The sequence below is a fragment of the Lacerta agilis genome, chromosome 17, assembly GCF_009819535.1.
Source record: "Lacerta agilis isolate rLacAgi1 chromosome 17, rLacAgi1.pri, whole genome shotgun sequence".
Classification (NCBI taxonomy): Eukaryota; Metazoa; Chordata; class Lepidosauria; order Squamata; family Lacertidae; genus Lacerta; species Lacerta agilis.
In genome coordinates, this window is record NC_046328.1 from 23654582 (window position 1) to 23682199 (window position 27618).

A 27618-nucleotide genomic window follows, 5' to 3' on the forward strand; every position below is an offset into this window, starting at 1 on the left:
AATAAGCCATAGCAGGATTTCTATGCATTTGCGAAATATAAGCCGTTCCCCAAAAATAAGCCATACCCCGAAAATAAGCCATAGTGACGTGGTACCTCCCATTAAAACAGCCTGGGGAGGCGTGGCTATGCAGCGTACCGATGCGACACGGTTAAAATAAGACATCCCCTGAAAATAAGCCATACTGTGTTTTTTTGAGCAAAAAAAAATATAAGACTGTGTCTTATTTTAGGAGAAACACGGTAGCCCAAACAACTGTGCTCTGCCTCCACAGTCTTGAGGCAGAAAAGCTTCTGAATGCCAGTTACTGGAAAGCACAGGAGGGGAGAGGGCTCTTGTGCTTGGGCCCGCTTGTGGGTTTTCCACGGGCATCTTCATGGCCACTATGAGAAGAGGATGCTGGGCTGGATGGGCCGTTGGCCTGACTCAGCAGGCTGTTCTGATGTTCTTATGTAAATACCAATATTCAGCTACTCTCTATCTTTGGAGTGGGTAGAGGTGAAGAAGTAGTCCCCCCCCCCCGTTTGAAAGTTGGGAGCGAGTAATGTGTGTGTCCTGGCTACTGCTTTTGGAGATATGGTGGTGCCCCGCTAGACGAAAATAATTCATTCTACGAATTTTTTTGTCTAGCGGTTTTTTCGTCTAGCGAAGCGGCAATGACAGCCGCGCTCCGCTAAACGGAAAAAAAAGACGAAAGTTTTTCGCAGCCCCATTGACTTTTTCGTCTAGCGGGGCACCACTGTAGTACTCAGAATCTCAGCTCAGTTATTAATCAAAATTCAGTACGTAGGCTAAATGTAGACCAGGTTACAGGTGCGTGCTTAGCGGATTAATACAGAGTTCTAAGGTTCATTGATAGAATTCAGCTTGCTCCCTGAGCTCCCCTTTTGAAGAGCGGGGAACATACCGACATTGGTGCCAGGGCCCATGCCAGGCAAGCAAGCGTGCATTTTCATCTAGTGCAAGTGGCCTCGCCCCCTTGGAGATGGAGGGTTCCAGGCTCAGTCCCCAGTGGCATCTCCAGGTAAGACTGAAAAAGACTCCTGGAGACCCATTGCTGCCACACCGGGGAGGCAGCACCAGAAAGCGGCTTCCTCTGTTAAATAATTATAAACTGAGCCTTGTCTACTTAGTGCTTCAAGACATTTTTAATCTTTCAGGGTTTTAATCCAAGCTGAGAGTAGCGTGACTCAGCTACTGGAATAAATGATCCGCTAGTTTGCATATCTTCTATTTTACGTAACACTATTTATTTATTTATTTAATCAGTTAAGTCGCTTGGTCTTGTCCAGGGCAACCCAAGGCGACTTAACAACCGTTCCACTTTGTCTGATCACAGGTGGGACAAGGGCACCTCAGTCCTACCTCCAGCTAGTGTAAATATTATTTGGACCTCCCCTCTGTTTGGCTTTTGAGATCTCAGCAGCACTTGACTCCACACATCCTCCCAGGCTTCTAAGTCAGCCTGCTTCCTGTTGTGGACTCTTGCTGCATACAAGGATTTTTATTTATTTATTTATTTACCTAGGGAAGCACTAAAAAATGTTCTGTAATCCAACCCCTGTTCTGTACAGTGGTACCTCGGGTTACATACGTTTCAGGTTACAGACTCTGCTAACCCAGAAATAACACTTCAGGTTAAGAACTTTGCTTCAGGATAAGAACAGAAATTGTGCTCTGGTGGTGCAGCGGCAGCGGGAGGCCCCATTAGTTGAAGTGGTGCTTCAGTTAAGAACAGTTTCAGGTTCAGAACAGAACTCCAGAATGAATTAAGTACTTAACCCGAGGTACCACTGTAATCCAAAATGGTATATCATGAGGCACTTAATCTCAGGGTCGTGTTAGGGAAAAGATTCCTGCATTGCAAGGGGTTGGACTAGATGACCCTTGTGGTCCCTTTCAACTCCACAGTTCTGTCATATGATACTCCTACCTCTTATTGGTAGTGCATTTGTCGGCCAGGTCGGAGTGCTAGACACAGATCTGTGCTGACCCCAAAGTGCTTCTTTCTGCCCCTTCCTCTCCGCTGGGTGCTGTTTCAGCCACTATGTGCTTTTGCTAAGAAAGGCTGTTTTCAGCTGCTTGCAAAGCCAATTAGTCTTTCAGGCACCTGAGCATTGTATTCTCTCCCCGCCCCTTGCTGCGTGTCTTGCTGCTCCGGCTCACCCATCATCGTTCCCCTGCGGACTACAAAGCTGAACCTCAGATATCAGGTGGAGGCTGCCCATTTCCAGGTTTGAATAAGATAAGAGGCCTCTTTTGATAAGCCAGTGGGGGAGCTCTTGTAATGCTTGGAAAAATCTCCACCCACCCCCAGAATAGCTGTTCTGTAGCCATCAGAACAAAAGGCTCTCATCTTGCAAGACCTAGGAACAAAATGTGAGTGTGGCAGGAGACGTGTGGGCCATTTGCCTGCCCTAGTTGCCTCTCAGCAATTGTGAGTGCAGCTGAAAACCACGGTTAATCTGCATGTTGGTGAAAACCACAAAGGGGTTGATATCGGACATCACTCTAGTTTGTGCTTACCTTTAGGACAAGCTTCCTCAAACTCGGCGCTCCAGATGTTTTGAGACTACAGTTCCCATCATCCCTGACTACTGGTCCTGCTAGCTAGGGATCATGGGAGTTGTAGGCCAAAAACATCTAGAGGGCTGAGTTTGAGGAAGCCTAGTTTAGGAACAATACTAGCCTGAGTCTCAAACAATCAAGTAAGTCACACTTTGACAACAGCCTTCGCCCACCTGAGGCCTTCCAGATGTTTTGGACTCTAACTCCCATCAGCCCCAGCCATCACAGCTGTGGTCCCATAATGCCCAGCATCATAAAACCACACTGCCTGGGAGTTTTAGTGCAAAGTGGAGGGTACCTGGTGGGGAAATATAGAATATTGCAGACTGAATATAGAATATTGCAGGCCCTTTGAATAAGTTGCAGACTGTAAGACCCCTCAATACCTGCACATATTTATTCCAACACTCTTGAAGAATTTTACATAGCCATATTATTCTTTAACAATAAAATACTTAAGCACTGTATCTAAACTGTTAAATATTGGATTATGCTCTGCATCAAATAGGTCGAATGTTATTTAGTCTCATGCTCTGTTTACTAAGCCAGAAAACAATTAATTATTGGATGAGATTGATGAACATTGAGAGAAGGTACTGTACATTCTTTTTCTGTAAGGTGCAGATACCCCCAGACATTAACCAGGAATAGAAGCTGCGTTGCTTGTTTCCCCTTTTCATAGTAAAAGTCAATGACTTGGTTGGGGTTTGCTTCCTGTTTGATCTACCAGGTTCCACATTGTATTATTATTAGATTTATTGTCCACCCTTCACCAAAAGGTCCCAGGGTGGTTTACAGCAATATAAAATACATCATTAAAAAATAGTTTAAAACAAATCATAATCAAAACTGGGGTGGGTTCTAAAAATATAGATAATGTGTCAAACACATTTATAATTCCATTATGTCCCCCAGCTGGAATAGTTTCTTCCTTAGCACTTTTCTTTAAGCTTTAAGACCTGGTTCATATGGGTGTAATATATATATTTTATAGAAATGAAACGGTATTTGAGTGATGCTAGGAGCATAAATATTTGCAGCAGCTAACCTCGTCTTCCTGTTGATCTCACCAGCATGATTTCTCTCCCCTGCTGGTCTTTTGCCTATTGTTTCAATGCCAAACTTCCATTTCTAATATAAGTATGTATTCCTTTTGTCTTCTGAGGCAAAATATCCAGAACCCATATTATTATAAGGCAGCAGATTCGTTAGTTCATTCATTGCATTTATATCCTACCTTTTCCTCCTTGAAGCTCAAAATGGCTTACATGGTTCTCTTCCTCCTCATTTAATCCCCACAGCAACAACCCTTTGAGGTAGGTTAGGCTGAGAGGCAGTGACTGGCCCAAGGTCACCCAGTGAGCTTCATGGCTGGGCGGTGATTCAAACCCCGATCTCCCAGGTCCTAGCCCGACATTCTAAATATTCATGGCCTTTATGCAGGCATAGGCAAACTCAGCCCTCCAGATGTTTTGAGACTACAATTCCCATAATCCCTGACCACTGGTCCTGTTAGCTAGGGATGATGGGAGTTGTAGTCCCAAAACATCTGGAGGGCTGAGTTTGCCTATGTCTGCTTTTATGCATGTGCGTTCTCCCCCCCCCCCCATCAAAGTATTGCTATGCTCCGAGCCCAGTTTCTCATGAAATGCTGCTTCCTCTTAATGGCGTTCTCAAGAAACACTAGGCCATGTTCACACCACACACTGAAAACAATGTAATGCCACCATCATTCCCTTTGCAGAGCTACAGTTCCCATAGTTCCCTGGGAAGAGGGATATATTGCTAAACCACTTAGGGAATTGTAGCTCAGGGGGGGTAGGAATACGAGTCTCCTAGCAACTCTCAGCGCCTGAACTACAGCTCCCAGAATTTTTGTGGGGAAGCTGTGACTGTTTATAAAGTGGTGGTATAGTGCTTTAAAGGTATGGTATGAATGTGGCCTTGGGACACAGTTGTTGGCCAAGTAGTACAGGGACAGAACTGACTATGGTGGCTTCTACCACCCCCCACTACAGAAAGAATGAAAGAAAGACAGAGGATGCCACAGATCTGCATTACATTTACACATGCTAATTTATGTGTGCAGCCACCAATTAAGAAACAGAAATGTAAGCAGAAATACAATGCACCTCATTAAAGTGGGAAGGATTGTTACCAGGTGAACTGTGGGCCTGCTCATTCCAGGTGCTACTAACAGGAGATGGGCAATTTTAACATCCACTCTTCCTTTTTACGTAAGAAGAACCTGCTAGATCAGGCATAGGCAACCTTCAGCTCTCCAGATGTTTTGGACTACATTTCCCATCATCCATGACCACTGGTCCTGTTAGCTAGGGATCATGGGAGTTGTAGGCCAAAACATCTGGAGAGCCGAAGGTTGCCTATGCCTGTGCTAGATCATGCCAACTTGTCCAGCATTTTCTCACAGTGGCCAGCCAGATGCCTCTTTCGAAAAGCCAACAAGCGGGGCCTGAGTGCAAGAGCCCTCTCCCTTCCTGTGATTTCCAGCATCTAGTATTCAGAAGCATTACTGCCTTTGACCATGGAGGCAGAGCACAGCCATCATGGCTGGTAGCCATTGATAGCCTTTCCCTCCACGAATTCGTCCAATCTTCTTTGAGAGCCATCCAAGTCGTTTTGGCCATCCCTGCCTCCTGTGGCAGCGAGTTCCATAGTTTAACTATATGCGCTGCATGAAGAAGTCATGAACATTCAGCTTCGTTGGGTGCCCGTGAGCTGTAGTGCTACGAGAGAGAAAGAGAGTTTTCATTCCTGCTTCCCAGAAGGCCTCCCCCCCCACCTCCCTGCCATACCAGCGTCTGTCAGAACTGTGCCAGCATTGCAAGTGAGAGGTCTTGTGGGCTGTGTCCGTCCGCGAGGGGACGGAAAGCCTTCAACTCCATTCTGGAATGTTAACGGGGAAGCCTTTTAAATGGGGGATTTATTAACTAGCGTGGCTTCAAGTGTTTCTGAGAGAGTTGGCGGCTGCTCTGGGGGACAGGTGGCAATTACGTCTTGTGCCGAAGGGAACTCTTTAATAATCGCCATGCTGCAGGAAGCTCTCAATCTGCTGAGGACGCTGGAAATAGGAGCAGATAGTTGGTGTCTGCCTCCCCCAGGACCAAAGTTTTGGGATTCTTCTTGCCTATTAAGTGGCACGAATCCCAGATTTTGGGGTGGGGGAAGGAGGCTGGTCAACCTTTCTAGACAGACTAGTAATCAACTTCTGCCATTGACTCTCTGTCTACAGCTTAATACATAACCCAGCATTTATACTTAGAAGTGGGCTGCTGTACGTTATTTCTGCAGGGTCTCTGTCCAAGATCAGAGCCTGGTATGTGCCTCGTTCGTTTGGCTGTTTCTTGCCTTCAACTTTAGGAGGGGGAGCAAACGACTCTAGTCCTCATGGTTTTGTGGAGCAAGATTTATTGGAAATGCCTTAGGCAGAGATTGGAGGGAGGTGGCCTGGGTTGAATGGAGCTGTGACTTGCTTGCTTAATTAATTAATTAAGCTAATTTATGCTTGGCTCTCTGTACCAAGCAGAGTAAATAGTGCAAGTGGGCATTCATTTCTCTCTCCTTTCTGTTGGGTTGGCACAATATCATGCCACCCTCTCTTCCCCTGCCTGCCAAAATTTTGACTATAAGCACCCTTTGTTTACTTGCTTATCTTACTCCCAAAAGTGCTGTGCCTTGAGATGTCTCTATACAAAATGTGACAGAACTCACTTCCACAGGAGGCAGTGTTGGTCACCAACTCGAGAGGATTTAAAACTGGATTGGATAAATTCATGGAGGAGAGGGCTATTGATGGCTACTACCCACGGCAGTTATGCTCTGTCTCCGTAGTTGGAGGACGAAGAGCTTCTGAATACCATTTACTGAAACCACAGCAAGCTCTTTTGCTTGCTGGTTTCCCAAAGGCATCTGGTTGGCTACTGTGAGAACAGGGTGCTGGACTGGATGGGTCACTGGCCTGATCCAGCAGGCTTTTTTATGTTCTTATTGCTTCGGCCAAAGGTTCTTGCAACTCCCGCTGGGGACAAAAGCTTTTAATGCAAAACAAAGGAGGTGCAGAAAACCACATCTGCAGGGGCATAGCAAGGGGGGCGTAGGGGGCGGTCCGCCCCATGTTCCATAATGGAGGGGGTGACAAATTATCAAGGAACAATTACTACCCTACTAGGGAGGTTCATAAAAAAACTTTTTTAAAATGCCTGCTCCAAAGGTCTTATCTTGCTATACTAGGGATTATATAGCTATATATGAAATTTCATGCATATCGGTTAATATCTTGACCCTCCTCCACCAAAATAGCTGTTTACTTGGCTGTTTTCCTATGTCGTGAAGGCTGAAATTTCAGTTCAGTGGAGCATTACTGTTCCCAACCCTGTGGAAAGCCATCTAATTAGACTTTAATTTGATTTTGAGATGTTTTTAGGAGGTAATTTAATTATTGTTTGATTTTATACCAATGTTATGTATCTGATGTTAGCCACCCTGAGCCCGACTTTGGCTGGGGAGGGCGGGATATAAATAAAAGTTTTTTATGATTACTTGTTATTTTTCCTTTGTAAGAAAATATGAAATAACGTAAAACCATTTTTGCGGGGGTGTGGGTGTGTGTGTGTCAACGGGGGGGGGGGACAAGAAATTTTCCGCACCGGGTACCACCTGACCTTCCTACGCCTCTGCACATCTGTAATGTATACAGTGTTACCTCGGGTTACAAACACCTCAGGTTACAAACTTCACTAACCCGGAAGTAGTACCTCGGGTTAAGAACTTTGCCCCAGGATGAGAACAGAAATTGTGCGTTGGCGGTGCAGTGGCAGCGGGAGGCCCTATTAGCTAAAGTGGTACCTCAGGTTAAGAACAGACCTCCGGAACGAATTAAGTTTGAAACCCGAGGTACCACTGCATTGCCACATATAAGCGACTTCTTTACTCAAAGTGTCGTGAGACCAGAATAAAATATTGGTTTGTTATTTCTGGTCAGAGTAGACTCACTCAAATTATTGTATATTACTAGCTTAGAGTCAATAATTTAAGTGGCTCTATTCTGAGTAGAAGTTAGTTGGATTCAACCTACAGTAACACCAACAATAAACATAAATAAGTTGAGCAGCAAAAGAACAATGTGAAATGTAAATCACACACACAGAGCTAGGCAAAAAAACTTCAAATCAGGAGGAACAAATCAACAGAGGTTATTTTATTTTTGTTCTTTATTAAATTTATATCTTGCCCTTCCTCCCAAAGGAGCCCAGGGCAGCAAGCAACAAATAATAAAACATCTAAAAATACCTTTAAAACACTTCTGCCGCAGATGCAGACTGGGTTGGTAGAGGCTCTTTGGAACAAAATGGCGTTCAACACCTTTTGGAAAGGATAAGAGGGAAGGGAGCAGGAGCTGGGGAGCTTGTAGAGGACTCTCCAAAGTTGCTGGGCTACGACTCCCATCACCCATCACTATTGGCCATGCTGTTTGGGGCAGATGGGAGTTGGGAGTCCAAGAACATCTAGAGGGCCCCACAGGTTCTCTACCCCTAGGCTAGATGCACATCCCAAATGGAAGGTACTCCAGGGTCTGGAACTCCAACCTATGCGGCCAACCACAGGCACATTTTTTGCTGCTGCTGCTGTGACCTGGATCTGTGCCTCCCTGGATGTTCTTATCAGGCAGGCTGAGTCTCTTGAGAGCAGGTGATCCTTTCAAGTACCCCTGTCCCAAATGTATTCCAGGAATAATTGCCTACTATCTATAACATATATAATTTACTCTAGCCGGCAAAGAGACAACTCACAACTTAATGCGTATTTAACTTGCATGATTTCAAATTTACACGGTTGACGGCTGGCCGGTTGAGATCGCACAAATTAAACACACGGCAGACGGAGAGCTTAAAATCTCTTTTTTGTGCAGGATTTTCGTGGCGTAGAAAGAGGCCGTGTGAGATCTCATGAGAGCCCCAGTAAGCAAGGTGGAGAACTGAAAAGTTCTTTGCTTTGCTTACACTAAGATCTGTATGGTGTTCCAGCTCCAGAAGATAAGATTGCTTCTGCAGGGGCTGCTCCAAGGGGGTGACGTGCCTATATGCGGTTTTGCATATATGCACCACCCCCAGAATGTAACCCCTGTGCTAGATGCGATTTGGCTGTATAAGGAATTGTAGTTACGTCCCAAATCTTACAGAACCATTCTGGCAATTAATGGAGAGGCTTTATTTTAGGATCTTCATTTTACACAACTCTGCCTCAGTGGAAACACCGTACAAATTAAAATGGATTTATAATCTGTCTCAGGATAATTGTTGGAGTTGTGGGAAGCTGTATGAGGACTATTTACTTTTATTTAGGAGATGTGATGGGATCCAAGGCTTTTGGAGGCAAGAGAAATGGGTATATATCCCAAATGAACCAATTAGTATATTATTGAATAATCTATATATAGCATAGATGTTGAGCTAGTTCCAAATTTATTAACAACACCCAAAGTATCAATTACCACTTAGGAGACTTAAATCCCGCAAAGTCTTCTCTGGCTCAGAATTTAATCTGCTGTATAAAGAATTCCCTTCTCCCCGCCTTCCTTACTTTGAAGTTGTTGTGATAGCAGCCTTCCGCTGTGGGTGTACAAGGGGTAAGGAGGAAGTGTGCATGCAGCACATATCTGGCTTATTTTGGGGTTCCTCCATTTTAAGGAAGGGGCTTCTGCTCAGTGGTAGAGCATCTGCTTTGCATGCAGAAGGCCCCAGGTTCAAGGCACCTCCATGTCCAACTGGGCATGTCCCCCGCCTGAAACCTGGGAGAGTTGCTGCCAGTCTGTGTAGACAATACTGAGGTAGATGGACCACGGTGGTCTGACTTGGTGTAAGGCAGTTTCTTATGCTCCTATTAACTGGGCCCTGGGGCATTTTTGGGGCAAAACCTAAGAACGTAAGAAGAGCCTGCTGGATCAGGCCAACGGCCCATCTCGTCCAGTATCCTGTTCTCACAGTGGCCAATCAAATGCCTCTTCTGGGAAACCCGCAAGCAGGATTCGAACACGAGAGCCCTTTCCCCTCCTGCGATTTCCAGCATTGCTGCCTTTGACTGTGGAGGCAGAGCACAGCCATCATGGCTAATAGCCATCAATAGACTGCTCCTCCATGAATTTGTTCCTTCCTGCTCTAGAGTCTTTTGAATCTTCTACCTTTTTTTGACGTTTTGTTTATTTTGCTTTCCAGTCATCTCCCTGCCTCTGCTCCTAATTTCTGCAGCTGTTTTCTTTTCAGCTTTCACCTCCCCTGGCAATGTCCTGTTTGTTTAAGCTGGTTCCCTGAGCCAGACTCATCTTGCATCGGCCGTCCCTTGCCTCAGGGTCCTTCATTGTTCAGGGCTTTGGAATGGGCGCAGGGGAAGGACCTGTGGCTCTCACTGGGCTGCTCCAAATGCCCTTCTCCCCTTCTCTCATATCCTCGACAGTATTCATTTGTTTGTTGTTGTTGTTTTAATAACCATATTGCGTATCATGAATTGGGTTTTGAGTCGTGGCTTGCCCTTGGCCACACAAAATATTATTTATATAGGGTTTATTTTTAATAGAAAAAGTATAATGCATTGATAAGCAAAGGAAGGCATAGTCAAATGCAGTATCTAGATCTGTGGTTCCCAGGGTAGGTGATACTTCCCCCTGGGGGGCAGTGGGATTACTTGGGGGGTGCTGCAAGCAAGGGGGTGGTAGAGGAGTGCTGGAGGTGAGTGAGTGTATTGATCGCTTATTTACGATTGACCAGGCTGCCGCCTGGAGCGAAACACCTTCCTCACTTTCAAAGCTATTTGCTTTGGTCACGTTCGTTTGTATTTATCATTCTGAGGTGTCACAAGTCATGGGATTGCCAATTATTGGTAATGGCTATTGATTTACTTACAAATTGAGTACCGTACATCTGTGGTAGGTGAAGGTTTTGGGCATGTTTAGTAAGTAGTTACAAATTTCCTTCACCCTTAAGTTTTCATTAGTCAGAATTTGTAAAAGTATTTTTCATGCACTGTCTGGTGTCACTGGATCCAGGTTATGAATTTTGTCAAATTGAACTATTTAGTTTTAATTGGAGTTTGAATAAATGTGCAATTAATTGCCACTGCTTTGAATTTTATTGTGTTATTGTCTTCCTTAGTGGGTTGTGCCAACCGCTATTCTGAATAATGAGTTTTGTAGGGAAGGGTTCAGGGGCACTGGGGGTGAGTTTATGGAACCAAGAGGGCAGGAGCCTAAAAAAAAGTTTGGGAAGCTGTGATCTAGATTTAAAAAGTACCTTTCTAATCTTCCATTTCTATATTTCTCATGCCGATAATCCACAAAGCAATTCCATCTCTCCACGTGCATTCATTGCTGCCAACACTTTTCATGAGCCATTCCGAAACAGATGGCAGATTCCGGTCCTTCCATTTTCTTGCCCACACAATTTTTTGCACCCATCAAAAAGTTAAAGCATGGATTGAATGTTTTAAATGATCCTTTCGCCTTTTTTATGTTACCGGTAGATGGAAAATCAGTTTTCTTTTTGTATCTTGAACTCCAAAGTTTCTTTTTCCTATCCGTTTCTCTTCCGTTTTATTGGCCCTTTCTGTCTTTTTTCCCTGATTCTCTTCTTTGTTTCCCTTCTTTTCTTATTTCTTTGGAGTCCTATGTCTGCGGCCTTTATCCAGGTCCAGAGGCTGTATACTCGTGGGAGTGGTAGATGGTTGATGGAGGGCCCTGGGTGAGAGACAGGGAAATATTGGTCTCCCAGGTGAGAGCTAGGAGGAGCTACTGTCCTCTGTGGGTGGTAAGGGCTAATAATTACTTTTGAAAGAGGACTCAAAATTCTACTTCTTCAATTTGTATTTTTTGCAGTTATAATTTTACTGCATTATGGATTATTTTTTTTAAAAAAATATCCCCCCCAAAAAAGATAAGAACCAAAGACCTGTTATAAGAAAAACTGCTCCCTTTCCCTTATGGGGTACCCAACAGCCCAAGTCCTTATGTAGGTTCTCTATCAGTAGGAGAAAATAACAGGCCAACCAGAGAATATTGAGAAGCAAGCAGCTAGTAAGCCTGATCTTTATTAAAGCTGTTGCAACAGGTTCCTCACCCCGACCACACAGGAGGGAGGAGGAACTCAGAACATTGGTGTGCAAGCTCTTATATAGATTTTTGAAATTGCCACCCTGTAGCTCAAGGCCACCCCCCAATACATCATAGATACATCACTGAAGGGGCGGTCTACAGCAGAATCCTGTCTGCCAGGATACCTGATAATGGTCACTGATTGCTTTTACCTGGTCATTCTTTTGTGATGGTAAATCCTCAGTTCCTGAATCCAGGTCACAGGCTCACCCTAGCCATACACAGATAGGCCCTCGAGACAGGATTTGGGAGCAAAGAGACAATGGGAAGGTTTTCTCATTTCCTTGCTCCTTGCAGAGAAACATTTGAGGTCAATTTGGGAGAGTCAAAATGGTTTCAGGACTGTTTTCCTGTACTGTTTCAGACATGTGGTTTATATACTTATGTATGTGTTTGCCTGGTACATTTATGAACATTTATTTTATAACTTAGACCTTATAATTCTCATAACTGACCTTAACATTATTCTGCACCACATTCCCAGTGACATTAAACAGGATCAGCAAAACAAAACTCCCCCTGGGGTGTTGCAGGTTTGCACTCTGGGGGGTGCTTCTGGGTCCAACTCAGTGGCTAGAAGCACCTTTTACCAGCTGTGACTGGTGCAGCAGCTACAACCATTCCTGGACTGGGAAAGCTTGGCCACAGTAGTTCATGCATTGGTTACTTCAAGATTGGATTACTGCAATGCGCTCTGCATGGGGCTTCCCTTGTACTTGATCTGGAAACTTTATTTAGTGCAGAATGCTGCAGCGTGATTGCTGATGGGAGCTAGACCCTGCCAGCTTTTAACATTCTGCTCAGAGATCCGCTGTGGTTGCCCATTTGCTGTTGGGCCAAGTTTAAGGTGTTACCTTTAGTATATAAAGCCCTGAAGAACCTGGGACCAGTTTACCTGCAAAATCACCTTACCCCATATATGCTCACTCGGCAGCTTAGATATGCAGAACTGGCATTGTTACAGGTACAGATTTTGTAAGAAATCTGTCTTTCCATATGGCAGCATCTACACTTTGGAACTCCCTCACTTTTGACACCAGTACACTTTTCACTGTACTCTTTTCAGCTCTTGATAAAAGCATTTTTGTTTATAGACAGGCCTGCTCAGATATGTAGACTCTTGACTTGCGTATCAATCCTTTTTTGATTTATTTCTGATCCTTTTAAACTGATTTTATTAATCCTTTTAAACTGATTTTATTGTTTTATTCTTTTGAAAACTTATTTGTGGTATTTCACAATCAAGCAGTTTACAAAGCGTCTGGAATAATAATATTAGCAATATTAATGAAACATTTATTGAACAACTCGTGAGGCACAATGAAATTCCTCTGGTTGTTCTTTTGCTTCCGCTGCAGAGAGAGATCAGCTGGACTTACTGAAAGCACAACCATCAACCCCCCCCCCCAAAAAAAAATTCCCACGCCAGCCCCAAAATGACCCCCTGCGGTGTAAGAATTCACAAGAGCTTTGTGCAGATTATGACCTTAAAAAAAATAAAACAAATGTGAGCTTTTAGCCACTCTAATAATTGATTTGATATGATTAGAGTAGCCTGCCTTTTCTATTTAAAATATTTCAGGATGGCTGGCAATCAGTGGATTAATAGCAGTACTTAAAGTAACAAATCAGTAAGACAGTCTAAGCAGTAAAATTCCTAAAAATAAGATGGGAGCATCACTCAAATATGTAACCCTTTAAAAGCTGCTAGTTATTGGCAGGTGCCCAGTTATGTCGGGGGTGGTGGTGGGGAACTTCAGGCCTTGGGATGGGGGGGGGGGAAGGCAGGGGGCAAACACCCCTCTCTCTGGTTCTCAGGACCCTTCCTGGGTGGCACTCCTTTCAAGCTCTTCTCTGCCCATCTCCTCAAGTGTGTTTGCTTTGCCAAAATGTGAACTTGAAGCCATGTGCCAGGATGGAGAAGTGTATCTGTTTTGTGCAGAAGCCTCTGGCTTTTTGTGTGGCTGGAACGTTGCCTATTGTACAAGAGAAAAAGTCGCACCTGTTGCTCCTCTCATTTCGCCACACCCACTTTTGCACCTGGCCCTGCCCACAGCTGACATGCAACCCCCTAGAACAGGCACCCCCAAACTCGGCCCTCCAGCTGTTTTGGGACTACAATTCCCATCATCCCTGACCACTGGTCCTGTTAGCTAGGGATGATGGGAGTTGTAGTCCCCAAACATCTGGAGGGCTGAGTTTGGGGGTGTCTGCCCTAGAAGATTCCCCACAAGGGGGAATGCGTTCATGAGGCTGAAAAGGGGTTCTCTGCCCATGAGCACTGAAAGCAATTCACGCTTCTCGGCCTTTTGTGGTGTAGTTATCCCAACACTCCTTTTGACTGCCCTGTGAGGTAGGCCAGTATTGCTTGGGAAAGCACCTCCCACCAGCCCTTGTCTTTCCACCATTTGGCATGGTGGCTGGCTGGGAGCTGGTGGGAGTGCCAGTGCAAAACATCTGGAGGGCCCCAGGTTGGCAAAGGCTGCCTTAATGGAGCGAAACGTTGTGCCCCAGATTTGGATGTATCTCGTTTCAGCCTCCCATGGGTTGATCCTGCTTTAGCTGCTTTTTAACAGCCCAGGAATCTTGGCAGCCAACAGCTCTCTGATCAGGTTTTGTCTTGTTGGCATTTTAAAACCGAATCGCAAAAAGGTCAGGCGTTCACCACCCCTGTCATTGGGGGGGGGGCAGAGAGAAGCTTGAAGGGCCGTCAGACAGCAGAATGAATGAATGAATCAATCGCACATCTATTGTGCTCTCTTTTTCTTTAAACAAAATAGAAAATTCTTTCCAGTAGCACCTTAGAGACCAACTGAGTTTGAAGAAGTGTGCATGTGCACGAAAGCTCATACCAAGAACAAACTCAGTTGGTCTCTAAGGTGCTACTGGAAAGAATTTTCTATTTTGTTTCGACTATGGCAGACCAACACGGCTACCCACCTGTAACTTTTTCTTTAAGTCACATTCTTAAAACTCTTCTAGATTTCAGTTGATTTTAGTTCAGGGGTTCATTGTGAAAAATGTGAGGGTGTGGAGTGGGGGAGCTGATTGGGTTGTCCCTGCTGGTTACACTTCAAGGAGTCCAGAGTGTACCATTTGGAGACGCAAGCATGCATGTGGACTTCCGTATGCATGTGATCCAGTATGTCTCCATCCTGCCCATTTCCTTAGAAAAGTGAGCCAGTGGTGGTGTAATGGTTAGAGTGTCCACCCAAGGACCTGGGAGATCAGGGTTCAATTCCCCACTGGGCCATCATGAATCTTGCTTGGATGACTTTGGGCTGGTCATTGCCTCTCAGCCTAACCTACTTCACAAGGTAGTGGTGCGGATTAAATGAAGAAGGGGGCGAAGGAAAAGGTGGGGCATAAATGCAATCAATCAATCAATCAATGGTACCCTTGAGTGTGGGCCAGGGCCAGATCCACCCTGTTTAATTCGTCCCATGTGTTTGTTCCTTCCCCAACAGACAACTGTTATCAGCTGTTGGGATTTGTCCTCTTGCTGGGGTAAAAGAACACATGGACTCTTTTGCAGAGGAAGTAACTCACAAATCATGCATTTCTAAGGGCGAGGAAGACCAGAACATTTCCAATGATGTCTAGTGGGATTCATTTCTTACGTGTTAAATTCAGATATGCAAAACTCCCTTGCCCCATCAAATAAAAAAAATATGTGGCTCTCATGATGCATCTTGCTGCATTTCTCTTTCTATATTATTTGCTCTTAATTTATTTGGAAAGTACAACCTTAGTACTGCTCCTGTGTTATGCTTAGTAGCTTTGATCATTTTTGGGGGTCTTGTTTGTAATTTTGATTTTATATTAAACAATTGTTTAAAAAAAACACCTTTGGGACAAAAATATTTTTTTAAACCTCTTCTCTTTCCTCCTCTACCCCTGCCAGCCCTTCTTCATAAAATACTGATAAAAGCAGCTCACCTGGCCAGGATGTTGTAAGAATTGCTGAGATCATGTTTGTGGAACACCTTGAACACTTGGTTGCCAGTTTCAGAGTGGCTACAAAGGGTCTGTTTTCTGAGGCTGATGCTGGAATTCATTGGTGGGAGAGGGAGAAGGTCAGTTGACAAGGGGAGTGATCGCCTCCCTGTTGCATCTCTGGATGTGTCACTGCTCCAGGTGAGGGAAGACAAATCTGCCAGTTTTGGTTTCTCTCGGTTTCTCATTCTTCCAATTTTAACTGGAGTTTGCCACATTTGCGCATCAGAAAAATGAAATTCCACAAGCATTTTGCGGCACATGTCTCCTAAAATAAATTGCTTGTGTTCAGTTTTCCCTAATGCACATCTTTGTATATTTCCATAGATATATGCAGCTTTATGCACCCTTCCTATAATTTTTATGCACATCTTTTTTCTGTTGGAGAAGTGCAGTGTGTGGACTGCAAATCTTGAAGGATAGCTGCATTTTTCTGATTATTGCATTTTTTCAGGAAGTGCAAATCAGGCAGGTTCATATTAAATGTGAATGGGACCAAATACCTCCCCTATCCCAAGATCTAGGTTTGGACTCCAACAAGGAGGCATGACTAGACCAACTATTCTCCTAGAAACAAAACTGGTAAGGGGCATGTGGAAATGGGCTCCTCAGAGTGTGTGGCTCTTACTGTTGCACATTTTGAAAGCACACCCTCTCAATGGGAGCATTGTTGTGTGTTTCTTTGTTTTGCAGTGTGAGAGGAGTTTGGGAAGCCATGACTGCAATTAGTATAGAAAGCATCAGGAAAATTAAATAAATCTGAATTTAGCTCTGAAGCAACAGAAAACATTCAGGTCTCTAGAGGGCAGCAGAGAGCCATTCTGAACCCTTTCTTTCAGGAAAGCCAATGGAGCTGGACTGGAATCCAATATGATGGTTTGAACATTATGCGATATGAATGTTGTCTCTTTTCTCTCACTTTTGCCAGGGGAAGAAGATAGAGAGAGAGGGTGGCAGACAGAGAGGTCTAGTGGAGCTGATCACAGATGAGGAGCCTTTAAATGTAAGAGGAAATCAAATGAGATGGTTAGAAAGCACCAATAGATATATTTACTGAGTTTTATTATTTCTCGGGGGGGGGGGGGCAGGAAAGTCTTTCTCTTCTGGGTAGTCTCCAAGTCCTCACTGGGCTTTTCTGGCCAGTAGTTATTAGCCATGAGAGCATCTACATCTGAATAGCAGGGGCTGTTTCCTGCATGCCTTGTTTGTGAGCATCCAGAAAGCACCTGCCTTGCCCAGCCTTCTCCAGCTGGCGCCCTCTACAAGTTTGGGCCCCAACTCCCATCAGCTCCCGGCCTGGAACTTGTAATCTGGAGGGCAGCAGGTTGGGGGAAGGCTGTTTTAGCTGTTATAGAACCGATGATCCAAAGGAAAGCATGAAGGAGTTCTCTTGCCCGGTGGCTTTGTGTGACGTGAGGCAGCCCCTCCGATACAGCACAGCTGGGGCTGACTGGAGATGTAGTTGGACAACATCTGCAGGACATCAGGGATAGACTAAGATGGGGGCGTGGATTCTGGGTGTCCGCAGCGAAATAACAATCCATTCCATTCCAGAATCCCTGTGAGGATGAGACAGCAGGCAGGGACAGCTGGGCAGTGGACGGTTTCCAGTTTCATCCTTTGACCCGGAGAACTCAAAGCGCCTGGCCCTGAATGAAGGCCAGCCTGGTTACACCCAAGACAGATCTGTTTCTTCTGAACCAGAGAGATCCTTGCCTCTCTCTTTAGCCCCTGCTTCCTCCTGCTGGGCCCCTTGTGGCTAGCCTGGTTAATCTCCCAACGGAATGTGCCTGGGATATGTGAGCGAACCAGTTACACCCCTCCGTCTCCCTTGTGAGCCGTTTATTGGAAGGTGGGGAGGGCGGTTGTCCAGAGTTCAGTGGGGGGCTGCAGGTCCCCAGGGATTCATATCCTGAGTCACCTGCTGGGTCTCTGCGCGCGCACACACACGGAGGGTGAGCACAGCTCCTGGGTTGGCCTGTTAAAAAAAAAAATCATCCGAGGTAAGGTGCAACCCCAAAAATATTTTTCCCCGTGGGCAAAACTGGAGGATGAAACACATGTACAGTATTGAAAAGTCTTTGGCTGGAGAGGAGCTCTTGGCTCCTTGTGCCGCTCTCTGGTTTTTTAATAGCACAAGCTTAATAACACTGGTGCACGGGAGAGCGGCTTTCTGGAACGAGAAACTGCAGAAGTCTCCCAAAGGATGGAAGAGCAGCAAGCAGGGCAGAGAGAGAGAGAGGGAGAGAGCACACTAGCCATGGGAGGGCTTCAGTCTCATTGCAGATTGAGCCAGCCTGCAAAATACTTGTGTGGGTGTTATTCTGTGGAGGAAGTGGAAGGGATATTTTCTCTCCCCTTTCCCCAATCCCTCTCCTGTAAATGCTGGAATTCGAGGCCACCCAGTGCTATGTGTTTGCAGTAAGCTCAGGACTGATGAAAGGAAGGTTTTCCCACAAAGGGTGATTGAGTGACTAGCCACAATGGCTCTGCTCTGCTTTCACGGTCGGAGGCAGCTTCTGGGTGCCAGTTCCTGGAAGGGAGAGGGTTCTTGACTTGAGTCCTGCTTACAAGTTTCCCAGCGGAGGCATCTGGCTGGCTACTGTGAGAACAGGATGCTGGACTTGATGGGGGGCTCCCTTTGGCCTGACCCAGTACACTCTTTGTACATTCTTATAAGTTGAGAAGCTCTTTCCACAAACTATGCTGATCGCCATTGGCTTAGATGGCTTTCAAAGGGGAGAGTAGTAGCGGCAAGAGATTTATTAGAGGCTGTTATTAGAATTGATGGCTAAATGGAGACTCCATGTCCAGGGGTGCTCTATCTTTGAATGCCTGCTGTTGTAGTAATTTGCCTTCATGTCCTGCTTGCTTGCTGGTCATTGTGGAAAGCTGGAAACTTGGACTGGGAAGACATTTGGCCTGATCCAGGAGAACACTCCTTATATGCTTATTTCCTTTCTATCCTCTCTTTCCTCCTGCGAGCCCAAGGTGGCATGCGCTGCCCTTCTCCACCTCACCATTTTGTCTTCTCAACTGCACTGCAGGGTATGTTTGACTGACAGCTGGTGATGTTCCCAAGGTGAGCTTCATGGCTGAGTGGGGATTTGAACCCAGGTCTCCTAGCCTGACGCCTGACACCCTAATCATTACATCGCAGGCAAGAAGAAGCTGGACCTCTGGGCTTTGGACCCAATGCAGCAAGGCAGTTCTTAAAAACTGAGGGCTGGCTTCTTTTCCTCAGAAAGGAGGCCTCCTACCCTGCCTTGAAACCCGCCTTCCTTCTCTGATCCACTCGCCTACCGGCCTCTGTTATTAATAATTATTACTTGTGGATTGTGGGAAGCGGCCCTGGGGGCTCTGGGTCAGGGTGGCTGCGTTTCAGGGGCACAGATCTGGCTTGTAAATATTTGGTTTCTGAGTGCCACTGTTGCCAGCCTTGACCCCTCACAGCGGCAAGAGGCGCTCTGCTTAATTTGTAACTGGGCCCCCACTGCGCAAACAGCTCAGTGGATAATTAACCGAAGCCTCATCAGAAGCGCAGCTCCAGAGGGAAAGGTAAAAAAAAGCCCAGTTGCTGCATTTTTATTTTAAATCTTCATACTTTGCAAGTTCCTTTTTTCAGGACCGGTAGGGAGCAGCAGAGCAAAGAGGACACTGCATCTGCCCCAGTCTCAGTCCCCACCATCTACAGCCGGGCAGCTCTTGGGTGACAGGGTTGCTGTGAGGTCTTGGGGAGCGGGTAGAGGAAGATGAAGTGGGCCAGTGGTCAGCAAGCCTGTGGTTCAGTGGCAGAGCTTGACCATGAGCAACACCTAAAGATAAAGGTAAAGGTACCTCTGACCGTTAGGTCCAGTTGTGGACGACTCTGGGGTTGCGGTGCTCATCTTGCGTTACTGGTCGAGGGATCCGGCATACAGCTTCTGGGTCATGTGGCCAACATGACTAAGCTGCTTCTGGCAAACCAGAGCAGCGCATGGAAACGCAGTTTACCTTCCCACCGGAGCGGTACCTATTTATCTACTTGCACTTTGACATGCTTTCGAACTGCTAGGTTGGCAGGAGCCGGGACCGAGCAACGGGAGTTCACCCTGTCATAAAAATTATGTTCAACCCCAGAAGGGAGTCCACGAACCCGGGGGAGAGCCTTAGTAGGGCTCCCCTCCTCTCAAGAGCACTTATGAATAAATAGAGACGATACAAAATCTCCCAAAGCAAGGCGATAGCCCTTTATTTGTTACTGCTGCAGCAGGGTGTCTTGCAAGCAAAAGACCACGAACAAAGGCGCACAAGCTCCTATATAGACTTTTGAAATTGCCCCCCTCCAGCTCAAGACCACCCCTCCATACATTAGAATTACATCACAAATTGGGAGGGTCTGGTAGCAGTGATCTGAGCATCTTGGACCCTGCCCCCATGTCTCCTCTTGCCCTCCACCAAAAACCCATCAAGTGAAACAAAAGATATTTACATTTCCCTATATCCCAGCCAAGTTAATCACACCCTTTTGTCTGACACTCAGATATCAGGATGCCAGAGATTATCACTCAGGCAGAGGGCTGCTGAGTAGCTGGAGGGGCAACCCCCCCCCTTTGTTCCTGAGACAAAGAAATACTTGGTCAGTTGGGAGTCAAAATGGAGTGAGGCCTGTCTGTGCTGTTTTTCAGACATGTGGCCTTATTTGTTTTGGTACATTAATAACAATTATTATATATAAATAAAATACCTTAAAATTCTTACAACAACCCTGTCACGGGGATTCGAACCGCCAACCTTCGGATAAGCAAGCCCTAGGCTCTGTGGTTTAGACCACAGCGCCACCCGCGTCCCTTGAGCAACAGCTAGTGTTGAGCATAAGAAGAGCCTGCAGGATCAGCTCAATGGCCCATCTAGTCTAGCATCCTGTCCTGACAGTGACCAAGCTATGCCCCAATGGGAGGCCCTCCAGGAGGTCCTGAGCATAACAGCATCTCTGCCCTCTTGTGATTCCCAGCAACTGGTATTCAAAAGCATTGCTGCTTCTTGACTGTGGAAGCAGAGCATGGCTATTGGGGCTAGTAGCCATCGATAGCCTTCTCCATGAATTGGCCCAATCCTCTTTTAAAGCCATCCAAGTTGCTGGCAATCACTGCCTCCTGCGGGAGTGAGTTCCATAGTTTAACTCTGCACTGCATGAAGTGCAGAAAAAGCACAAGAATAACTTGGATCAGTACAAAGGAGGCCCATCTAGTCCATCATCCTGTGCTCACAGTGGACAACCGTGGGAAACTTGCAAGCAGGACCCGAGCACAAGACCCCTCTCCCTGCTGTGGTTTCCACCAACTACTATTCAGAAGCACTGCTTCCTCTGACCGTCATGGCTAGCTACTGTTGGCGCAGGTGCTGAGACAGGGAACTGTTAGCCCCATGGTTGTCTAGGAGAGGCAAGAGACACTGAAATCTTCATTTTGGAGCAGGGCCATTGCTCTGTGGGAGATAATCTGCTTTGCATGCAGAAAACCCCAGGTCCAGTTCCCAGGGAGCATCTCCACAGAGGGCTGGAAGAGGCTCTCTGCCTGAAACCCTGGAGAGCCATTCCTGCCTGTCAGTGCAGACAACACCAGAAGGCAGCACCCTCTGTTCCTTTTATACAAGGAGCTGCATCTACTTAGTGCTTCAACACATTTTCAGTCTTTCACTCAGGTCCTTAATCCAAGCAGAGAGAAGTGTGACTCAGCTACCAGAATAAATGATCTGCATAGTGCTAATTTGCATATTTCCTTTTTTTCCTCCTTATACCAGTGTGGTGTAGTGGTTAAGAGCGGTAGACTCGTAATCTGGGGAACCGGGTTCGCGTCTCCACTCCTCCACATGCAGCTGCTGGGTGACCTTGGGCTAGTCACACTTCTTTGAAGTCTCTCAGCCCCACTCACCTCACAGAGTGTTTGTTGTGGGGGAGGAAGGGAAAGGAGAATGTTAGCCGCTTTGAGACTCCTTCGGGTAGTGAAAAGCGGGATATCAAATCCAAACTCTTCTTCTTCTTCTTATACATTCCTCTTTATTTCATCATAATAGGGGCAAGGGCACCTCAGCCCCTCTCTCAGCTAGTGTAAACCTTATTCGGACCTCCCCTCTCTGGCTTCTCAGCAGGCATTGCCTGCCCACATCCTCCCAGGCTTCACTCTGTGGCCATGAGGTTTAGAAACTTGAGTCCTGTTTAAAAATGCATGGTGTGTAGGCATCGGCCTTTGAGCACCCACAACCACTTCCAGGGCCTTGTCCCCCAGCAGCTCCTGCAGAATTGACATATCCCTACAAGGCAGGGTGGAGTGGGAACCTTAAAGTATCTTCTCACATCCAGGGTTATCATTCCCACCTCCTCATTCCCTCCTGCATAGCTTCAGCCTTCCACCTTGACTCTTTCTGATGCGGACTCCTCTGCCTTTTGAGAATCTTTTCTCCAGCCTCCCTCCTTAAACTCCATCTTTGCTGTCCTCTTAATCTCCCTATTTTATCTCTTTCTTTCTGCAATGCATCCCTGATATCTCCACTGAGCCTGCCTTCCCAGCGGCAGCCCCTCTTATCTGTCCAGGTGATAGAAAGTAAGAGGTACTAGAAGGTACAGCATTCTCATGGCGCAAATCTCTGTGGCTGTGCAGAGAGCTCTTGACAAATTGAAGGCGAGTATTTAGGCACAGCTTGAGGCTTTTTCTTTTTGTCTTGGGAGGATCAACACAGCCCTTAACGTGTTTTGGCTCTAATGCCAAGGATGCGAAGATTAAAGCTGGCAGCAGATCGATTATTTGTAATTGATTTAACCTTTCCTTTGTCTGGCATTGACTCATCTTTAGATTTAAATGAGGTTCCGGACTGTGAAACTTCTGTAAAGTTAAGGTGCCTATAAAGGCAACGATGGAACAGGGTGGTTCCTCTTAAGCGGTTGGTGTGTGTGACCTTTTAGCTCAAATGCCATTATAACCATAGGCAGCCTATGGGTGGGACTGATGTTTTGGACTACAGCTCCCATCTGTCCAGTCAGCAAGACTGCATGATGCTTGGGCTGATGGAGACACTGGGGCTGATGGGAGATGTAGTCCAAAACATCTGGAGGAGGAAGGTTGGGGTAGGCTGATACTTAAGAAGCAAACAAACTGCAGAGCAAATATAACATCATGCCTTCCTCCTCAGACTACAACTTCCATAATCCCTGGCCTCTGTCCAATTTTGCTGCCGGGGCTGCTGGGATCAGTGTTGCCAGGGTACGGATCCTAAGACTCATGTACCTTGGCTGTCACTGGAGGGTGAAGAACTCGAATTTGTGCTACGTTTTCTGCTGAAATCTTTTAATGTTCAAATTGGTATGGTACACAAGCAAAAGAGGGTTCAAAGGCACAACAGGTGCCGTGCAGTTGTAAGCAAGCTAAAACACTGAAGCAGCGAACTACACCCCCCCTTGGGTCCCATTATATGGGAAGGGGGTGGGCACAACTCTAGGGCAGCAAGCGGGATGTTCCTTTGGAATGGTCAAGCAAATGGGAGCTCTTTCTGGTGGTCTACACCTGAGCTGTCTCTTTACGCCTGTGCTGGTGTCTCCAAGTCCTTGGCAATGGAGGGGGCATCAGTGCCAGCTCTGAATGAGACTGGGCGGTGCCAGCTCTGAATGAGACTGTGCGTTGGACTTCTCCTGAGAGCATGGGATGGGGGCAGGCCCGAGTAGTGCCAGAGGTGAGGCTGGCACAGGAGCCGGGGCTGAAGTGTGCACAGAGAACCTTTGGGTGACGTCAGAGGGGACGGGGCAGAGTGCTGGGGCAATATGCTACTGGGTCCCTCCCCAGGACCCGACTCCTTGACCATAACTTCTCTTGGGGTGACTCCCCTGTCTCTTGTAGCCGCCACGCTGCCTGTTCCATCTCGCTGTGCCTTTCCCAATTCCACCCACCGCTCATCCTGACTTGGCCAGTGTCTCCTCCGTACTCATGGTGGAAGACATCTTAATCTTAATTTACATGGTGTGAGCAAATCCAGGACATCAGAACATGGTTGGAATAGGGAACAAAGCCAAGCAAGACAGCTCTAATCTCCACCCCACCCCCTAGTCAACCTTAATGCCTTACGTGTGATTCATCTCCCATTTTTCTCCTGCCTCCAACACGGTGGAGATATCCTATCTTCCCTTCCAGAGGAACGTGGCTGCCTTGATGGAGACGTCTTAATATCTGTGACTAGAAATCATTGCCTCCCTGCTTAATCAATGCTCCTTACGCACTGACCTCTCTGGATCTCTGTGTTTGCCTGCGAGAACTGTTGTTGTCAGCCAGTTCCAGGGACTCATTGCAAGCCCCTCTCTCTGTCTGCCTTCCCCCTCCCGCTCAGCCCCTGGAGAGTTTCTGATGAGCTCGTTGCGTGTTTCATTCTCCATCAATTCCCACCATCGCGGCAAGGCAGCGGCAATTGCTTATAATAAAACATGTCTGTGGCCCAGCAGTGAGTGATGATGCGTCTTGCGTGTGCTGCGGCACTCGGGCATCGAGGGCTTCTGCAAACAGAGTTGGATCGTGGCGCTGATCTGGTTGTGCCGTTCTCACATGGCACAGATAAGAACATAAAATGAGCCGGCCAGGTCAGTCCAATGGCCCATTTAGTCCAGCATCCTGCTCTCCCAGTGGCCAACCAGAGGCCTGTGGGAAACCAGCAAGGAGGACTAGAGCACAAGAGCTCTCTCTCCTCCTGTGACTTCCAGCAACTGGTGTTCAGAAGCATTGCTGCCTCCAACCGTGGAGGCAGAGCATAGCCATTGTGGCTAGTAGCTATTGGTAGCCTTAACTACCACAAATTTGTCCATTCCTCTTTTAAAGCCATCCAAGTTGGTGGCCATCACGGCCTCCTGTGGAAGTGAGTTCCATAGTTTAACTATCTGCTGCATACAGAAGTACTTCCTTTCATCTGCCTGAATCTTCCAACAGATAAGCAGCCTTTTTTGATTTGGCAGCAGCTCAGGGTTTGTTGTGGTTTGTGCGCTTGGTTCATGGGGGGGGGGGTGTATTTTAAGCCGGGACGTTCAGCCGGCAGTGCCAGTATTCAGAACAGTTTTACTCGGGAGAAAGTAAAGGCGTTTAATCCAGTTTCTTTCTGCCAGCAGCCTACAGGAATCTTAGGTGATTGATTGTACGAGTTTGGAGTGGTTAATTGACTAGATCTGCAAATATTTGTCTATGAAGAAGAAGACAATATTTTTTAAAGATGAAAAGGGTGCTTTCTTCTGTTGTGCATGGAGCCTGGATATGATGTGTCAGACATCATTATAGAAGCATTCCCTCTTCCTGTGTAGGTGAAGAAGAAAGGGGTACCTCTTCCCAAATGACAGTTGCTACCTGCAGTTTTTAGACATACCAATAATTATCAACATTTTGGGGGGGGGGAGCCTGTTGTGTTTCTCTTCTTCTTCTTCTTCTTCTTCTTCTGGTGCCTGGTTAGTCAATCCAAAGGATCTCAGGTTGTAATCCAGTCTCTAGAGCTGGGCTGTGGTGCAGCCACTATCGCATTCACAGTCCTGCTGCTCCTCCCATCTGGGGCAGATGGCTGGGTGAGCAGGGTAGGGGTGGAGGACAGGCATGTTCTGGCAAGGGCAGGGTTCTTTCTGGATCTGGAGCCAATAAGTACACCAGTGGATGAAGAATAAGCAATGCTTTATTTGCAGCAGGCATACGAAACACAAATTATAGCATACCAGACAGGAGTCACACACAGTCTCCCCTTCAGCTGCCCAGAGCTCCAGGTAGAGCAGCGAGAGAGACCCCGGCCAACAGTCTCATAGCATCTGGTACCTTGATCTGTGAAGAAACTCTCTGAACCTCTCCAGCCTACAGCTTTTATAGCCAACTTTGATTTGATTGATTGTACCTGGTTAGCAGGCATCACTCATGATCAGCCCGGGACACCGGGTGCGACTAATGCGGAGCAGCTGAGAGTCTCCAACCCAATTCACTGCAACTGGATATCCTCCCCACTAGCCAATCAGCACTTAGAACACAGGGGACCCAGGAAACTCCTGGCACAGGTGTGTGAAAAACAAATTATGCTATCATGAATCAGCAAACCTTAAACCAGGGATGTAAAAGGGAAAGAGACATGTCATCTAACTCCTCAAAATTACAATGGTCTTCCGTGTTTCCCCTACAAGGCAAATCAATCAAGTGGTGGCAGTATGCCCAGCTTAGGATCTGGTGGATCCTGGGCTGGCTCAGTCCATCTGTTCCACCATAATGGCTCATTTGGACTGGGGCTGATGGGAGTTCCAAAATGGCAATGCTGGCTGGAGCTGATGGGAACTGTGGTCCAAAACATTTGAAGGGGACCTAATTGGCAAAAGTCGATGTAGAATCTTAAAAGGAAGGATGAAGCTGCAGCAGAGGAGGAGGAGAGGGGGCAATGCTGTGGAGAAAGCCAGCTGGTTGATGATGGACTGGAGATTTGTGACAGACATGCAGCTTTTCTTCCTTGAGACAAGATCAGGAGAGGGCCCAAGACAGTCCTTGGGGGGTGGGGTCTGCCTGAAGCTAGAGGCTGGAGGAGGGTGTTAGGGAGAGGTGGCAAAAGGTAACCTTGTATAAGAGAGGAAGAGGTAGGCATGAAGGTCAAAGCAGTGACTGGTCCAAAGCCACCCAGTGGGCTTCATGGCTGAATGGAGGCTTGAATCCTGGTCCTCCCAAGTCCAATCCAGCGCTTGAAACCACTGCTGTACACTGGCTCTCAATGAAGACTGAGAGTGATGTGTTTGTGCATGCAAGATGCAGAACAGCAGCCTTCACCAACATGGTGCCCCCCAGATGCTGCAAGGCCCCAACTCCCATCAGCCCCAGCCAGTGTGCTTGGAGTCCTGCAACATCTTACAGGCGGTGGGAATAACGTTGCGAAACCGCAACATGGAGAGGCGGAGGGAATGGCGCCTTGACCGCATCTCGCATTGCTCAAGTGCCTTATCCTCCGTCGCTGCTAATTGTTGCCAACTCTATTACAAAGCTGGGCTGCTCAGGGGGGTGATCAGCTCACTCCTGTCCCCTAAGCAGCTCAGTCGAAGAGGATGTGTGATGCTCTCTTTAATGGGGTGTCATCATCGTTGGGGGCCTGTTGGACGTTTTCTGGCCCTGCCACGAGCTCATCCCTGCCTGCTGCTGCTGCAGCCCAGAGGAGCAGTTGCTGAATCTTCACGGTTTAATTAGATTTCTCCGGCAATGGCATTACAGAGAAAACGGCGGTTCTTTCCTACCCGGAGGGCCAACAATCTGGCAACTAATGAAGAGGCAGAGGGCCAAGCAGGGAATTGGCTGGGAGTGCTTGCAGGAGAGGAGGGAGTCTTCCTTATGCAGGAATGCCTTTCTTTGGAGGCCTCCAGGCCCCAGCACATTCCTCCTCCTTCTCCAGGGCCTTCATAACCAACCCTCTTAGAATAGATCTCTTGGTGCATGGATCTAACAAAACTCCTTTTCTTCCTGACTCAGTCTTCTGATTTGAGCATGCAATGGAGCTTATATGAATTTAGGCATATCCTCATGGTTCTAAGGACTAAAATCTTGATTTAAAACAGGTGGAGAGCACCAGGCTGGAGAAGTCTGGCTTAGATTGTCTGCTGCCTTCTCTCTTTTTGGCCGTTACGACAAACCAATGGGCCTTCTCTCCTTCCAATGCCAGCGCCCAGTTTTCCTCCCTGAGTGCTGTCCTCAGTTGCGAGGCCTGAGGTTCACCTTTCTCTGCCTTGCCTTGCATTAATCCAGAGAGACAAAAGCGCTTAGGGAGGTGCTGGCCAGGATGGGCAGGTCTTCTCTGGGGCTCGTTTTTATTCTGCAGCTGTTCAATCCCAGACCACGGAGAGGACGGATTTATATATGAATTATGGAGTGAGCAAATTATTTAAAAAT

General features: G+C 46.8%; 1 protein-coding gene across 2 annotated transcripts in view; it reads left to right on the forward strand.

The window, feature by feature from the left end:
• Window positions 1-27618, forward strand: part of PC (pyruvate carboxylase) — a 252297-nt gene that overhangs the window by 10021 nt on the left and 214658 nt on the right. The gene's annotated exons all lie outside the window — the stretch shown is intronic.